Genomic DNA, 8,746 nt, shown 5'->3' with positions numbered 1-8,746 from the left:
TAGCCCAAAAAATTGGAGAAAGTATATGGTGGTAATTTTTCAATTTTCATTTTTACAGACACATTGCTTTTTGACTATGATTTAGGAGAGATTGTTGTAAGTTATTGCAAAAGAATACTTCAGGTTGTTTTCTGCAAGGCACCCTGAGTACACCTATGCCCCCCATGCATAGGTTTGCCAGGATTTTGGGAAGGTTATGTTACAATTTTATGACTTGTGATTTTAGTTATTAAAAATGAGAGTATTTCTTCTGATAGGCCTATCTTTAGTTTGGGGCCTATCGCATACCCCACTTTTATTTATTGCATTCAAAGTGTATATTTTTTAAATGTTGACACCCCAAGGTATTGTATATGGTGTGCTTTGATGCCTTTGAAGCAACCGTTTTAGCCCAAAAAATTGGAGAAAGTGTATGGTGGTAATTTTTCAATTTTCATTTTTACAGACACATTGCTTTTTGACTATAATTTAGGAGAGACTGTTGTAAGTTATTACAAAAACATACTTCAGGTTGTTTTCTGCAAGGCACCCTGAGAACACCTATGTCCCCCATGCATAGGTTTGACAGGGGTTTTGGTTAAAAAAAAAACAGGCCCAATTTTAGAAAAAAATAGAGTAGTGAAATGTAAAAATCTGGCACAGTAAAAGTAAAAAAAACAAAAAAACATCTAACTGTAAACATAACCAAAAAAAAAATATATATATGTAACAGCAAATGTATTTATTTTTTTAAAAATTGACCATTGTATGGTACCGCTTGAAGCAGTCCCCAATGCAGAGTGCAGGCTGTCCAGGGCAATCAGGACAGTAATATATGGTGTCCCTTCTCTTCCCCCTCTTGGTACAGACTCTGCATTTTTTTTGTGGTTTCTGCTTTGTGGCAGTAGGGGGGATTTTAAAAATAAAATGGGTAGCCCCAACTCTGCTCTCTCCCATCACCGCCCGGGGAGCAGGTGCGTCATGGTACAAAATCCCCGTAATAATCTGGAGCTGAAACTGTAAAAAAGTATTTTTAACTCTGGGGTTTGCTTTTTTGAACAACAAAAAAGCGTTGTGGGTTGCAATCTGCATTAGGTAAATTGCAACCTTTTTGTACCAGGCCCTTGTCTTCCGCATAATTAGGTAGGGCTGCAACAGCTGATCAGCCAGATCAACCCCACCCATATGCCGGTTATAAGACTTGATGCACACTGGCTTCCTTATGATCTCAGCTCTGCCACGTACAGAAACCGCCACCGTCCTCTCTGTGTGGATGGTGGTAAGAAGGTATACATCCTTCTTGTCTCTGTACTTCAGTGCCAACAGCTCCTCTTGGCGCAGAGCTGAGGTCTCCCCCCTTCGTAGCCGGGTGCGTACAAGCTGTCCTGGGAAACCTGCGCGGTTCTTTTTAATTGTACCGCAAGCTACTGTATCAAAGCAATACAGTAGCTTGAACAAAAGGACACTTGTATAAAAATTGTCTAAGTACAAGTGATACCCTTTGTTCATTAGGGGTAATATCAGGTCCCAGACAATCTTGCCAGTGGTTCCCATATGTTCTGGGCAACCTGGAGGGTCAAGGTGGCTATCCTTTCCCTCATACACCCGGAAGGCCTGAGTATACCCAGTCTCGCTGTCACAGAGCTTATACACCTTTACCCCATATCTGGAGCGTTTGGAAGGAATATACTGCTTGAATCCCAGCCTTCCCTTATACTTCATCAGGGATTCATCAACGCATATATTCCTTCCAGGTGTATAAGCCTCTGCAAACCTGGCAGAAAAGTGGGTTATCAGGGGGCGGATTTTATACAGCCTGTCAAATTGGGGATGCTCCCTAGGGGGGCACAGGCTGTTGTCGCTAAAGTGCATGAAATGCAGAATCATTTCATACCTCTTCCTCGACATAGTCTGGGAGAAAATGGGGGTAGAGCAGATGGGGCTAGTACTCCAGTAGGAGCGAATGGAGGGTTTCTTTATGATGCCCATCAGCATAGTCAATGCCCAGAATTTTTTGAATTCTGGCACATTGATGGGGGCCCATTGCTGCTTTGCAAAATATGTTCCAGGCTTTGCAGCACGGAACTGATGGGCATATAAATTAGTTTGGGCGACAATGTTCCCCAATATATCATCGCCCAGAAACACTTCCAGAAACTGCTGGGGGCTTAAACCTGCCACATCTATATTTATGCCAGCATTTGCTGTGAAGGGTGGGATATCTGGCCTCTGGAGATGAGGCGTTACCCACTCTTCAGCAGCAATGGCAGCAACACGCCTCCTTCTGGCAGGGGGGCTAGCAGGGGGGCTGGCAGGGGGGCTAGCAGCCACAGATACATCACTAGATGCAGTCTCAACTGATAGTGATGTATCTGAGCACATGGCAGGGTCAAAATTGGGGTCTGAGTCAGAAATAGAGGCATCTGACTCTGACGCAAGGATGGCATACACCTCCTCAGCACTATATCTTTTCTGTGACATTTTTGTATCTGTCACAGAAAACAATTACTAAAAAAAATTAAATTAACTAAATTTATTAACTAAATTAACTAGCAAAAAAGTACAGCTATGCTACTGCCAGTGATTTATAGCGATCACTGGCAAGCTAGGGGTTAATGGCTCTGAAAATTAAATTAAATTAACTAAATGTTTCTGAAAAGAGCCTTTGGGTTTTTAAAAAATTACAACAACAAAATTAACCCCTAAAAAATGCACAGACAGCAAAAAAGTACAGCTATGTAACTGCCAGTGATTTATAGCGATCACTGGCAAGCTAGGGGTTAATGGCTCTGAAAATTAAATTAAATTAACTAAATTAATTAACTAAATTAACTAGCAAAAAAGTACAGCTATGCTACTGCCAGTGATTTATAGCGATCACTGGCAAGCTAGGGGTTAATGGCTCTGAAAATTAAATTAAATTAACTAAATGTTTCTGAAAAGAGCCTTTGGGTTTTTAAAAAATTACAACAACAAAATTAACCCCTAAAAAAATGCGCAGACAGCAAAAAAGTACAGCTATGCAACTGCCAGTGATTTATAGCGATCACTGGCAAGCTAGGGGTTAATGGCTCTGAAAATTAAATTAACTAAATGTTTCTGAAAAGAGCCTTTGGGTTTTTAAAAAATTACAACAACAAAATTAACCCCTAAAAAAATGCACAGACAGCAAAATGCAGCAAAAAAAAGTGTACCTATGCTACTGCCAGTGATATATAGTGATCACTGGCAAGCTAGGGGTTAATGGCTCTGAAAATTAAATTAACTAAATGTTTCTGAAAAGAGCCTTTGGGTTTTTAAAAAATTACAACAACAAAATTAACCCCTAAAAAAATGCACAGACAGCAAAATGCAGCAAAAAAAAAGTGCACCTATGTTACTGCCAGTGATATATAGTGATCACTGGCAAGCTAGGGGTTAATGGCTCTGAAAATTAAATTAAATTAACTAAATGTTTCTGAAAAGAGCCTTTGGGTTTTTAAAAAATTACAACAAAATTAACCCCTAAAAAAATGCGCAGACAGCAAAAAAGTACTGCTATGCAACTGCCAGTGATTTATAGCGATCACTGGCAAGCTAGGGGTTAATGGCTCTGAAAATTAAATTAAATTAACTAAATGTTTCTGAAAAGAGCCTTTGGGTTTTTAAAAAATTACAACAACAAAATTAACCCCTAAAAAATGCACAGACAGCAAAATGCAGCAAAAAAAAAGTGTACCTATGCTACTGCCAGTGATATATAGTGATCACTGGCAAGCTAGGGGTTAATGGCTCTGAAAATTAAATTAAATTAACTAAATGTTTCTGAAAAGAGCCTTTGGGTTTTTAAAAAATTACAACAACAAAATTAACCCCTAAAAAAATGCACAGACAGCAAAATGCAGCAAAAAAAAGTGCACCTATGTTACTGCCAGTGATATATAGTGATCACTGGCAAGCTAGGGGTTAATGGCTCTGAAAAGAGCCTTTGGTTCTATATTTTTTAACAAATAAAAGAAATAAATCTCTCTCTCTGCTAAATACAGGTCTCTCTCTCTCTCCAACAAAATGGCAAGTGAGGAGAGGGAGGGAGATCCACACTGATCATAGTCAATATTTACAAATATTGACATGATCAGACAAATGGGGTATTTTATTATTATTTTTTTTTTAGGGTGGGAGGCTCAGATTGGGTGACCCTAGCTTGCCCCTATGATGATGCAGGCTAGGGACACCCCCAGAGGCCCCATGATGCACTGGGCATCGCCATCTTGGATGCCTAGTGAAGGGGGAGGGGGGGCTATTTAGGGCTTTTTTTTATTTAATTCGTTTTTTTTTTTTTTTTTTTTTTACTTTTATTTAATAACCAACTAAGTGCCTCGACCCACCGAGGCACTTAGCACACAAGCAGAGCATCGGAAGCGTGTCCGATCGCTTCCGATGCTCTGAAACACTGCCGGGCTCCACGTGGAGCGAAACCGGAAGTGATCACTCGTGGGGGAGTGATCAATCCGGTCCCGGCACTCGGGAACAGTATTGCAGGATGCCTAGACCTCAAGGCAAGCCTGCAATACTGTTAGAGCAGCTGGAAGCGATTTCGATCGCTTCCAGTGCTCTGTTAAACCGACGACGTATGCCATACGTCCTCGGTCGTTAAGTGCTTTTTTTTTGAGGACGTATGGCATACGTCGTCGGTCGTTAAGGGGTTAAAAACATGTTGCTGACTATCTGATTCTGAACTTTTCTTGAAACCTGTGCTCACTCTTTCTCCCCCAACTCCAATTCTAGGTATACGAAACACACAAATATAAGAGGAGCACCAGGCAGATAAACAATAAAAAGTAGCTTTTATTTTGCTTCTGCAGCTACCATTAAAATGTTAATTTACATCAACATCATCAAACACAGATAGAACAGCGTTTCTAGCTTACGCGTTTCGGCAATAGCCGTAGTCATAGCATAAAGAAACTATACACATTGAACCTCTTTAAAATGCCTATCATGCTCTGATAGGTTAATTAAAAACATGTTGCTGACTATCTGATTCGGTCAGATGTGTGATTTATGCAAACTCCCCTTACAGGTAACTGAGCTAATGTGTAATTAGAAACCCTTGAGATTTAACTCATTAGCTGCTGTATAAGTAAAAAAAATTCTATTACTAATATTATTTCAGCAATATCTATTGGGTTTCAAACGATCAGAATATATATTGTTGCCACATTTGCTTATAATGACTATTATGCTCTCAAGTCTCAAATATAGACACATTTTAATACATAAATAATGTTTTTCACTTTAACCTAAATTCTTCCACATACAACGACCTTGGTTATAATTTACCATATCACTAGTGATAGTCAATAGTACAGATAGTGTAATGTTGGTCCTTATAATATACATCCTACTTTAGATTTACTACATTACAAAATACATTGCAAATACGTCTTTTCCAAATTTGTTACATGCAAACAACTACACCATTCCTAAACATTGTATTAATTTAAATTATTTTACCATTACATCGGAATTCAACTTTGTTGGCTTAACATTCAATGAAACTAATAAATACCTTTACTATGTGATATATTGGCCAAGAATGGCACAAAGGGAACCAAACCAAAGAGCTAAAGTTTCACAAATAAAATTAATATTAAATACATTAGAGATTGAAAGTATGGTTCACTAATGAAAACTGAATTGCTTCTAAATAATTTTAAAATAATTAGTTTATTAGTATATTACTTTTGCCAAAAATGAATTACATCATTGTAACATATCTCAGCCTAATGTCACTATCCCTTTAAGACTTCCTTCCCTGACTGCTGGTTTTGGGCAGTATTTACAATCAGCTTGCCTGCCTGTCTGATTAAAGGGACACTGAACCCAAAAATGTTGTTTTGTAATTCAGAAAGAGCATGCAATTTTAAGCAACTTTCTAATTTACTCCTATTATCAATTTTTCTTTGTTCTCTTGCTATCTTTATTTGAAAAAGAAGGCATCTATGCTTTTTTGGGTTCAATACTCTGGACAGCAATTTTTTATTGGGGGATGAATTTATACACCAACCAGCAAGGACAACCCAGGTTGTTCACCAAAAATGGGCCGGCATCTAAACTTACATTTTTGCATTTTAAATAAAGATACCAAGAGAATGAAGAAAATTTGATAATAGGAGTAAATTAGAAAGTTGCTTAAAATTTCATACTCAATCTGACTCATGAAAGAATTTTTTTGGGTACAGTGTCCCTTTAATCATTCATGCACCTGATTCCCTCAGCCTCTTTTTAAGCCTTCTCAGGTCTAATGTGCTTTGCATTAACTTTGAAGTTGTGATCCTGAACAACAGAGGTCTGTGACTGTTTCCTGCATGAATTTACCAACTATTTCAAGCTACAGCATTTTCTATTACCAATGCTTAAAATCATCAAATCGCAAGTATCCAAATAATTTAATTCTGTTTCCTGGACTCTGCTACTTAACAAACTCTGAACTTTATTATAAATCACAAGTATGCTTTTGGTTATCATCACTCTCTAATTACAACAACAGCATCTTACTCAGAACTTTATAACTATTTCTCTGCTACAAGTTGTCATTGCTGAAATATCCTGCTGCAAATATGTTAACATATTCAGAACTCTGCATCTATGTGTTCAGTTAAAAGCTTTCATGTGATTCTCCAATATATGCACAAACAGTAATTAATGCCTAAACTTGCAGTTTGTTTATCACCTGTGCTTAATACTGACATACAGCTTTATATAATATTATGTACTGTGAACCTGCAACAAACCTTAGTTTGCATCTAAGTGTCAATCTTTTACCAGTTTACTCTGAAGCCTGAACATTCCACATTGCTATATTTTCCACTTATTGAATCCTGCAGCTACTCCTATTAACTAACTATAAGTCACAGTGAAGCCAGATTATATTGTATACAAATGTTGCACTCTCCATTTATTCTACAATAACTTCTAGCAACTATGAATCACAGAATATCATCTATCCATGTCCAGGATACTCTTCCCGGGTCAGGGGTCGGTGTCTTCAAATCCCTACCACTGCCCAGAGGGTCTGTGTCCTGAGCGCATGTACACCGGTTCATGACAGAAAGTTAATGCCTAAAAAAGGGATCCGCAGTGGTAGTGGATGCACCGACCTTCAAAGGAAAATAAAAAAATTGCAACATATCTCAGACCCACGCTATCCCTAAAGAAAAAACAGAAGATTTTCATACTTTTAAAAATTTAAAGAGACAGTACTCCTATTCTAGTCTATCCTCTACTCATGTTCGTGGTTACCATTTTGGTGAAACTGATCCTGAATCTGACTATGAAAATGAAGAGGATTTAACCATAGCTTCAGCAGAAAAAATTCAGATCTTTAAAGATTTAAAGAGACAGAACCACCTTTCTAAAATGTCATCTGTTCCTCATGTTCGTGGTTACCATTTCGGTGAAACTGATCCTGAATCTGACTATGAAAATGAAGAGGATTTAACCATAGCTTCAGCAGAAAAAATTCAGATCTTTAAAGATTTAAAGAGACAGAACGACTTTTCTAGAATTTCATCTGTTCCCCATGTTCGTGATTTCCATTTTGGTGAAACTGATTCTGAGTCTGACTATGTAACTGAAGAGGATTCATAGATTCAGCAGAAAAAATTCAGACCTTTAAAGATTTAAAGAGACAGGACTACTGTTCCAGAATACCATCTACTCCTCCTGTTTGTGATTCCTATCCTGGTGATACTGATTCTGAGTCTGAATATGTCAACAAGGAGGATGACTTCACAGATCCAGCTGAACTGGCATTAGACTGGTATGAGCGCAACTTTAATTCACCACAAACTCAGACAAAACCTCAACCTATTGGCTATAATGACATCCTTGGTTGTTATATTTACAATATGGATGATACAGACAGCTCCCATCCTGAAACCTCTCATGGAAATACTGATCTTCCTATTTCTGATATTCCCATGGATTTGTTAGATTGGACAGATTCAGAGCCGGAAGAAAAGACATCTGGTTTACAGACTGCTGTTTGGAGAAAAGGTCCCCTCAACTACTATGCTGATTTATTACATCAGAATTATGCATCCAGTGATGAAGAGGATTTCTGTTCTCAACCTTACTACAAGCCACAATGGCAGCAACCTAAGAAGCCTCATACTGGGAAGAAATATCAGTTATCTAAGCTCTCTAAGAAAAAAAAGAAGAAGAAAGTCTTTCTGCCTACAGAAAATCAGAAGTGCAAAGAGGAAACTCAGCCTGAATCTCCTGTTTCAGTTTCTGTTGTGCCAGACCCTCTCTTGCCTCATGACACTGTCAACACTAAGCTGGATGTTGTCTCTAGTCACCTTCAGTCTGTTCTTAAAGCATCTAATGGTATCTCTTCTCAGACTCTACAACAACTACAAAAACTGTTTCCAACTATTGATTTCTTGCATCCCACTCATGCTGCCTCAATGTCTATAAATCCTGTGCTAGAAACAAAAGATAATTTTGTTCAAGATATACAATCTAACAGTTTACCAGAGATAGTCCCTGGAGAATTTAGCTCTGATATTCAAACTCAAATATGTATGCCTGCTGAACCCCAGACAACTTCTCAGTCAGAATCTTGTGTCACAATTCCTCCGCATCTACCTGAATGTGGCATATTTCAGTACACTTCACCTTCTCAAAATTCTTCTGTTACTGCATCTAAGAAATTGTTTTCCTTGGGAGATACTTTGTACCAACCTACATTTTCTACTACATCAGTTTCCTGTACAGGAAT

This window comes from Bombina bombina, chromosome 5 (genome assembly GCF_027579735.1).
Source record: "Bombina bombina isolate aBomBom1 chromosome 5, aBomBom1.pri, whole genome shotgun sequence".
Lineage (NCBI taxonomy): Eukaryota > Metazoa > Chordata > Amphibia > Anura > Bombinatoridae > Bombina > Bombina bombina.
This window is presented reverse-complemented; position numbering follows the sequence as displayed.